Genomic DNA, 9,014 nt, shown 5'->3' with positions numbered 1-9,014 from the left:
CCAAGTTTTTGGCAGAGTCTTGATCATTGCGTCATGTTTCCTTATGTAGAGCTTCATATGTTATCTAATCAATAAATGACTGCCCAATGTTATTTGATGAAATGTTGTTGTAAAGTAAATAGATTTAACTTGTTGTATTATTGAGTTGCTGCAAAATTAACTTGCTGTATGATTGAGTTGATGCACTTAATAAACTTAAGTTATGCATGTGTCATCACCTTTCAACAAAATCATACATATGCATTGTCATATAGATAACCCACTAGCTAACAGACTTTATGAATTGATTGCCGAGCCTGAGAGTGAGCAGCTTGAAGTCTCTCAAGTTGAAGAATCGCAAGACTTGAAGCAAAGTTCAGAAGAGCCCAAGGCTAGTGTGGAAGGCAAGCACCGAAGCATGGTCACTAATTTCAAAACTATCCAATATTCTTACTTAAGTAATTTTATGCATCTAAGTTCCTAGGTGTTGAATGAAACCATACAGGTGCATGATACCTAGGATTCCCAAGTTTAATACTAGCATGTGTAGGTCAATAGAAATTTCATGCTTAATTAAGAACGGTAGAAGTCGAGTGATTGTGTGTCACTCGTGAGATATAGGTCTCTTTTACTAGTTATGGTTAAATCTGAAATAAATGGTTCACATGATAAACGTTGGAGACCTGGCGGAGATAGAAATGATGTTGTTGTCGGTTGCGCTCCGCCTCTGTTGATTAAAGCCCATCCGTTGTGGCCCCTTTGATCAAGTTTGAAATGTACTAATTCACATGCCAGGAGTAAGAGTTAGTTGAAACTGGTAAAATCTAGTACCATATTGCGCGATGGTAGATTGAGGTCGGTCCTGTTTCCTAATCAAGTGCTAGTTTGTAACTCATGACGAGTTTTGGTGGGGACTAGTACTTGAGGGTCGCAGGATGGCTGAAATACCATCTCTCTTTAAGGGAACCGTTTGCCATGTGGGGCTCAACGGGGCATGCATATATCATGTGATTTTTAGGAATGGATATGGATATTTGAAAAATCTTGTATCCACTAAAACGCTAATATGGATATTTGTATTCGTGTTCAATTTTAATATGAATGTTAAATGGATATATCTGAATTCGATTTTCAGTATTTTCAGTATATCTGAAAAAAATGTGAAATATCCGATACTATCCGTATCCGCGAAGAATAAAGTAACCCATGAAATCATCTAAAACTTATTTCTATGACTAATTACTAATGATAAATGTTATTAAATTTAATATTATTAATAAAGTAATTAATTGTGTACACCATTACAACTATTAAAAAGTTATCTACTTGAAAAATGACTAATTATGTTAGTCTAATATTACTAGTGACATATAGTGATAATGATTAGTTATACGGCTAATCATTATCACTAGTATTATCCTATTTTATTAATGAATAAATGTACTTATTTTCTTATTAAATAATTTATATATTTATGGAATTATTTATTTAAATTATATTCATTTTATATATTTAATTATTGAAATATTTATTAATAATATATTGTTTTCAATAAGCTATCTATTGTGTGCTATCGTGATAATTTACTCCCTACTTGTAGCATGATCTACTATAAAACCATCAATAAAGCAAATTGAGACCGATATGACGTTATTAGAGTAAGTATCCGAATTTGAACTATTCATTTGTATTTGTATCCGATATGATTCGTATTCGTATCCGAATTCAAATTAAAATGTGGTAAATAGTGCTATCTGAATTCGATTCCACATGTATTCGATCCAAATCCATCCCTTTGCAAGGTTATTAAATCGAATCGATTCTCTTTACCTCTCGGTTAAGAGAACCTTGATCTCTGAGTCACATCATAGTAAGAAGTAGGATGAAATGTGAATGATGGTGATGTTGTTGTCTAATCAATTGTTTTCTACACTAAAAGTTTTGGATATCTTGCTCATTTAGAATGGTTAGTTCAACTTTATAATGAATGCTAAAATTTGAAAGTAAGGATCCACTCTTAGTTGATTTTTAGCAAAACAAACACCTCAATAAAAACTCTTTGTATACTAGGTGTAATATCCCTCAAAATTGAGTGATATTAATTGTGCCAATTTTTGCAAAAAATTAAAACTTTTTGTTTGAGTGTGTGAATCATATAAATACATGGTCAAACTTAAGTCCAACCCTCGACTCTTTTCTCTAAATTCAAAAGCTAGTAATTAAATTGTGCATGGAAATTTAAAACATGCTTGCACGAGTTATTTGGATTCTATTTGGTTTAATCTGGATCTCAAAGGTGAGTTCGTATTTTTGGATTAGAACTAAATCTAACTTAGCTAACTTAACTAAGAACCTAATTTGACTAACCTTAAGCTCTAACCTTGTGACCGGCTAACCTGCTATCTAACTTTAACCAAGCCTACTAACAGAACTAATTCACCTAGAACCTAATCACATGCTCCAACTCCAAATCCAAATGAAATTCAAACCTAAAGCTAAAAACAAATAAGAACAAAGCTAACAAGCCAACCTCACCTCCCCTGGCCGGCCCAACCAGCTGCCCCGGCCCGCTCTGCTCTCGCGCCCACCAACAGGCCGCCTCCAGCCCAACACCCACTTCGCGGCCCAGCACAGCCTCGTTTCGCAAGTAGACTAGCAGCAGGCTGTCTCCCTTTGTTTCCGGCCCGCTCACGCCCACCTAGCCAGCTCCGCGTTTTCTCGGACCAGTTTCACCCCGCTTCACAGCCGAGCCAGCCGCAGGCCGCTTTCCTTCCTTGGCCCAGCACACGCTGCCAGCCCAGCTCGCCTGCGCACTGGCCCAACCCGCCAGCAGCGCATTGTGCTTCTTCTCCAGGGAGCCGTCATGCGCGCCATGCGTGCAGGCTCACTTCCGGCGGGGAGGGGGTGCCGTGGCAGGTTTCGGAGCCTTCCGCTAGGCGCAAAGACCACCTTGCCCTCGTCGCGCCACCAATCATCCTGTACGGCACCGTTGGATGAACAGAAAACCAACCCCGAGCCCTAACCCTAGCATCTACGGCCGGCCGGATCCTTGCCCCTCCACTGCCGTAGCTGTGCTATAAAATGGGGCCCCGGGATGCTCCTCAAGCCATCCCCAAGCTTCGAGCCTTGCCCGCTACCCTTGCCGCCAGTTCCAGAAGGTTAGAGTGGAGGGCCGTGTGTGAGGGAAGGAGGAGTCCAGGAGGAGGAAGGAGGAGGCCGGGAGGAGGAGGAGCAAGGAGAAGAAGGCGCTGTTCGCGGGAGGAAGAGGATGCCGCCCGAAGCCGTCGCCGCCGGAGGAGCCGCTGAAGCCGCCGTCACCGCCGGACCTCGTCGCCGCACCGCCGTCGTCTTCATCTCCGACAAGAAAGCCTTGTGAGCCTGCTCTGCCGCCCTTTCCTTTTCCGCCCATAGCCTAGGCCTAGCTTAGTTGTAGACGTTGGCCAACCGTAGAGAACCGCGCTGCCTGTGTTGTTGCCATCGTCCTGCTCGCCGCGCGCGTCAACACGCTGCTCGCTTGCGCCTTGTTCACGCGCTGCGCCGCGCCGCACCTTGGCCTCGCCTGCTCGCTCGCGCCGCGCGCACGCGCCCTTCGCCTCGCGCCGCACCGAGCCTTGGCATCACACTGCCAGCACGCGCACTGCGCCCGTCGCCCGCGCGCTCGCCTTCGCCGCGCCGTTCGCGGTCACCGCCTGCCAGCAGCTCGCCGTTCGCGCCCATACCACGCCTCAGCGCGCCGCCGCTAGTCACGTGGCCGCCACGTAGGCGCCACGTGGCAGGTGAGGGCCCACCGTTAACCAAGTGGGGCCCATCGTTGACCTTGACAAGTCAACGCTGACGTAGTGTTGATGTCAGCAAGCATGACGACCGCCCAAGAACTGCCACGTGTCAAACCCTAATAAATCAGCCTTTTTGGAATTAAATAAATGATTAATAAATCCTTTAAACTTTAAAAATTCGTAGCTAATTCATCTTAACTCAGAAAAAATATGAAACTAGTTGCAATAAGTTTGTAAAATCGAACCCGTGCTATTTGTAGCTAGTTTGGAGTTATTTGGATCTTCTATCTTGTTCTTCTTGATATTTTTGCATTAGATGTATTGCTCGTTGTTTATTTTCGCGTTGTTTGTTGTAGACCCGTTTGAAGACCCGAGCTGCGACAATCAAGAAGACCCTTCGACCTCGACTTCAATGGCAAGGACTTCGGCAAACAAATATAACGTGTCATGTCACTCCCAAACATATAGATCCTATGCATGCTTAGTTGCTAGCGTTGTATTTATGATGCTTGCTTGATGATGGATTGCATAGCCAATGTTTTAGCCAAGCCTTGATAATTATTATACTTGTTTCCTTGCTTTTGTGGACAAGCTATAGACCCTAGCTAGTCCACCATTATTTCATCCATATACATGCTTTTGAGTTGTGGATGGGCATATGCCATGGTTGTGGTGATGGGATTCCTTGACTACTCTCGTGTGTATTTTGGGTGTGTTACTCCTTGATGTGTACTTGGCGGGAGCGAGCTAGGGTAGGTACTGAGGAGTGCCAGGCTAGGAGAGATCTTTTTGGACTCTCTCCGTACTCCGTACCTGTGGTAGGTACCTTGCTTGAGGTGTTGGTTGGTGCTTCGGCACGTTCTTGTTGAGGAGAGTGCTCGCTCTCAACTGATTAAGGACCGAGTCAGTTTACCACCAGACTTAGCATCTATTTACGTACATATTGTTTAGCTCACATATGGGTGGGGTTCGGTCCGAGACTAGTAGTGGATAGCGCTCTTCCCGCAGGTGGGCAGGAGGTTGTGTAAGGAGTTCTAGGCAATGGCTTGCTCTGACAAGACTGCAGCCCGGCGTGGTTAGGACTCACAACCTCGAGGTCTTCTCAGGTAACGGCGTGCCCTGCAGACGAAGACAGTTCCAGACTCGAGGAGTCGGGCAAGAGCTATCCACTTACTAGGGCTCCGGCCGTTAGGTGGGGTTTGGACGACTTGCTACCGTCCAGGCTCCATCTGGGCGGGTACAAATGTACAACCTCTGCAAAGTGTTTAAAGCTATAGCTATAGTCCGTGTCCACTAGCTATGGACAGTGTTGTTGTCTACCGCTACTTCTGACTAGACTTTTCTTGTACTTCTACCTTCCCTCTTTTGGGAGATGAGTTAGGCTAGGGTTTGCCGTTGAGATGTGAGGGGAGGGAGCTCTCACATCGCCTATAGTGTTTGGGTGCTGGATTCTTGGGTACATGATATGGTGATTTGTGACGACTTTCTTGTTGTGAGGTGTTGACCTTGGAGATGGTATTGCTTTGCTGCTTCCTTGATTTGCTACCGCTGCTGCATAAATCCCTACAGCCATATATAAGTTTATCCATGCATATAGTATTATTTCCCCCCGTTTTCTTGGCTTGCTGCTTTTGGGAGTTGACATGGGCTACCCGCTTCTCGGGTAGATGGTGGCTTTTTAGAAATCAGTGCTCGACTACGACTTCGACAACGATAGGTGGGAAGACTAGGGACCATGCTTCGCTCGAGTTTCCTGTGAAGATGGAGTTTGCCTTAGCTTTTGTTTCCGCTACGTAGATGTTTTACCTTTCTTGTTTCAGTCCTAATGAACTTGTACCAGCATGCGCCAAAGAGATGTACTCGATATTTATGTTAATTATACTCTGTTGTACTCTATTTCCCTCTCTGTTTCTGAGTTTGTATGGATTTGTACTGGATTCGCATGTGATAGTCCTTCCTGGGACTATCACCGAGGTGCGTAGGCTTGAATTCTCAGAAATAGGAATTCGGGTCCGTTTCACTAGGAGTCAGCTAAGTGTATACCATAGTCGGGTAAGTCTCACGGAGTATTAGTATACTCAAACTTACTTGTTGAATTACTTTTAGGTGTTAGCGAAGAAACCTTTCTTGTGATGAGTGCTAGTTTACCTTGGGATGGTCGTCCTTTGCCAGAAGAGTGGTCGGTTGAGTGGGTCCCGGTCTCGCCATGAGATGGTCTCGTGTTTGGATGACATGTTGTCGAGCTACTCATGTTATCATGCAGGTCCATTAAGAACTTTACCGTACTTGTCTTCCGCTGTGTTTTATGTAAGAACTCTGGTTTATAATTGTTGGCGCTAGAAATCGATCAACCGAATTCCAGCGTCCGACACACGACCCGGGAGAATCTGCTTAACTCCTGTTCGGGTGATTGCCCTGGTGCGGTTCGCGCGGCGTGCCAGCCAATCTGACCTGTTGATTGGCAAGGAAGAATACGTGTCAGGTCCAGAAATCACGATCGGCTAAGTTTCCGATCTCGAGAAAGCTTATCAGCGAATCGGCCGATTTGCCGTAATAAAGGAATCGGCTATAAACAGCCGATCACTGTAGCCTTGTAGACAGAAAACCACTAGAGTAATCGATACAAAGCTATGATAACAACACTAGGAATAGATCTAATCGGCAATAGATGAATTTAATAGCAGAATGTGAAGAGAGCCGAAACTACCGATTCCTAGCTGGATAACTGGTGATAAAACTAGAAAGACAGGTAAAACCTATGATTCTAGCAAATATCGATAACTAGTGAATAAATCTAAACAAAACAACAGCGATACGCCCGAAGTTAAAGCTTAGATATTACTCGATAAGCGGAACTTACAGAATCGGCCGGAGATCAAGCTGATGCAGCCCTGCCAACCCGCACGAACTCGTGAAAGAGAGAAAAGTATTGGCGAAGTCGCCTACTTGAAAGTAAGTACGAGGAAAAAGTAGCTTGTTGTATTGATTTTTTGTTGATGATTACAGATTTACAAAGGTAGCTATTTATAGCCCCGTACAGATGACTTCTTAACCGACTAGAATTCTATCCCTAATTCAAACAGAAAACGAATATTTACAAGCACGATTCGTGCTAAGTTGGTTACTCCACGCTTCGTGGGCTAATCTCCCCCTTATCCTTTTACGCCTTTCCAAGCCCATACAGGCCCAATTAAACCAACCTCCAAATCGGCCGATTCCTTATCGGCAAAAGGCAACCGATTGGGACCCCGGCACGTTCAATCCGAAGCGAGACAGAAGTCATCGGCCGATCTCGCACTGTAGCACCATTCGACCGATTCCCAACTGTGCTTCTCCGATTCCCTCTCTTCTTGGCGCCGATTTTACTAGTGACGAAATCTGGTGTCAACACATGCCCCCCAGTTTCGGAGTAAAACATAGTCTTTTACTTCGAAATTCTTTATAACCTCCCCTCCGAAACAGCCGCAATGAAAATATCCTTCCGTTTCGCGGTCTTCCAGCTGATGATTACAATCTTTTCGAAACGGGCGCCCACGACAACCACTACTCCCGAAAAACTCGAAACGCTGGCGCGGTAAAAATTCCATTTTTACCCTCCTTCAGGCACCCTTTAAATAGCGGTTCACCCCGCACTTCATCTTCAATCTCACGTCTCTCTTTCTCAGCGCGCGCGCCCTCTTCTTTCCTTAGCACCTTTCCCTTGCCGCCGAAGCTTTCTAGCGCCATCCTCCTGTTACTTTTCCCCTTCTCCTCCAATGGCGGCTCCTTCCGGCAGCTCTCCAGCGCGCGACGTCCCGGAAGTAGTACCTCCGGCGGTAGTGGCAACGGCCGTTGCTCCATCCACAGAAGAAGGAGCTTCATCGGAGATCCCAATGGTGATCCCCATCACGGCCTCATCGTCCGCATCTGCACCGGCGACAGCGTCGACTACACGAACCTTCATCCTAGAGGTAATTTACCGAATCCTTCTTCTATCGGCAATGCATTTACCTTAGATCTGTTTCTTACCTCTTTATACACCCCCCTTTCCTTTTTTAGGCGGTTAGGCATCGCATTACCATCCATCTCACGGGAAATCCCGGCCTAATTTGTCTCGGACCTATGGGGAACCCAGATCCAATAGAGCTTATCAATTTAGAAACCCACAGGATACCCTTCAAACTGTCCGACATGGACTTAGATCAGTGGTTGGGCACTTTTAGGTCCTGGCCGAATGAGACCCCAGGTTGGAGGGAGTGGTACCAACGGGTGGCCGCGTCGAAGAGCGTCTCATGGGAGGAGCTCAAAATCGGCCAGTGCATCAACCTCTCTTTGTCACAGATGGAGAAAAATGAGCCGTTAGTAATAGCGGCTTCTTATTTTTGGTCTGATGCACTCAATGCTTTCTTATTTGGGCACGGACCTATGACCCCAACACTGGCCGATGTGGTTCTGTTGACCGGCCTTGACATTTCTTCCCCGGACACACCTTTCCACCTTTTAGCCGCAACGTCACATCGGCTGGACACAAGGGGAATCGGCGGGTGGAAGGGATTTATCAGAAGTAATAAAAGAACCGGGTCTGTTGAAAATAGGGAGCATACGACCTTCTTAATGATGTGGTTAGAAAAACACTTCTTTTGTGGAAGAGCCGCCGGTCCATCAACCAACACTCAGGCCTTAGCAGAAGCACTGTCCAGAGGAAACCGTGTCCCCCTTGGGAAACACTTGCTAGGGGCGGCGTACCACATGCTCCACCAAATCAGCATCAGATTATCCAAAGGAGAGCCGATCGGAAACCCAGGCGGGCCCTGGTGGTTCATCAACCTATGGCTGAACCTTTATATGAGCGAAATCACTCAGCAGAGGGTGGACCGTATGATGTTCCCCAACATTGAATCGGCAGAAGATCCTACCAAACATCGCCGATGCATGTCTTTTGGTGAAGCGGCATCGGCCTTCCCAGGTTGCACGTATTCTGCTACAAAGGTAGCCGAGTACTTCCGATGCTTCTATAACGGTTTTAGTGAAGAAGCAACCGTTTGGTTTCCTTATCGGCGGGATGACCCAATCTTTGAACTCCCCACCTGCTTTGATTCAATCACCGGCCAATTTGACGAAGAGCTCAATGACGAGTTAATCAAGCCGGTAATCTTGCCAGCCAACTTCTTCTCGGGGAAAGATGCCCCCACGTATGAGTTCTACAACCCTTCCGTTGCAGCTCGTCAGTTCGGCATGGGTCAGCTGCCGATTCAAGTGTATTTTGCTGGCCGAATCAAG

The 9,014-nt window shown here is 45.9% G+C and overlaps 1 long non-coding RNA gene across 1 annotated transcript; it reads left to right on the top strand.

The window, feature by feature from the left end:
- The first annotated feature begins 2,888 nt into the window (after nucleotides 1-2,888).
- Nucleotides 2,889-4,337, top strand: LOC117843430 (uncharacterized). The gene is made up of 2 exons (XR_004637734.2): nucleotides 2,889-3,351; nucleotides 4,112-4,337. It is a non-coding gene; the product is annotated as an uncharacterized lncRNA (long non-coding RNA).
- Nucleotides 4,338-9,014: the final 4,677 nt, after the last annotated feature.

This window comes from Setaria viridis, chromosome 2 (genome assembly GCF_005286985.2).
Source record: "Setaria viridis chromosome 2, Setaria_viridis_v4.0, whole genome shotgun sequence".
In the NCBI taxonomy this organism is placed as follows: domain Eukaryota; kingdom Viridiplantae; phylum Streptophyta; class Magnoliopsida; order Poales; family Poaceae; genus Setaria; species Setaria viridis.
Note: the sequence above shows the minus strand (reverse complement) of the source record. Positions and strands in the feature narration are given on the sequence as shown.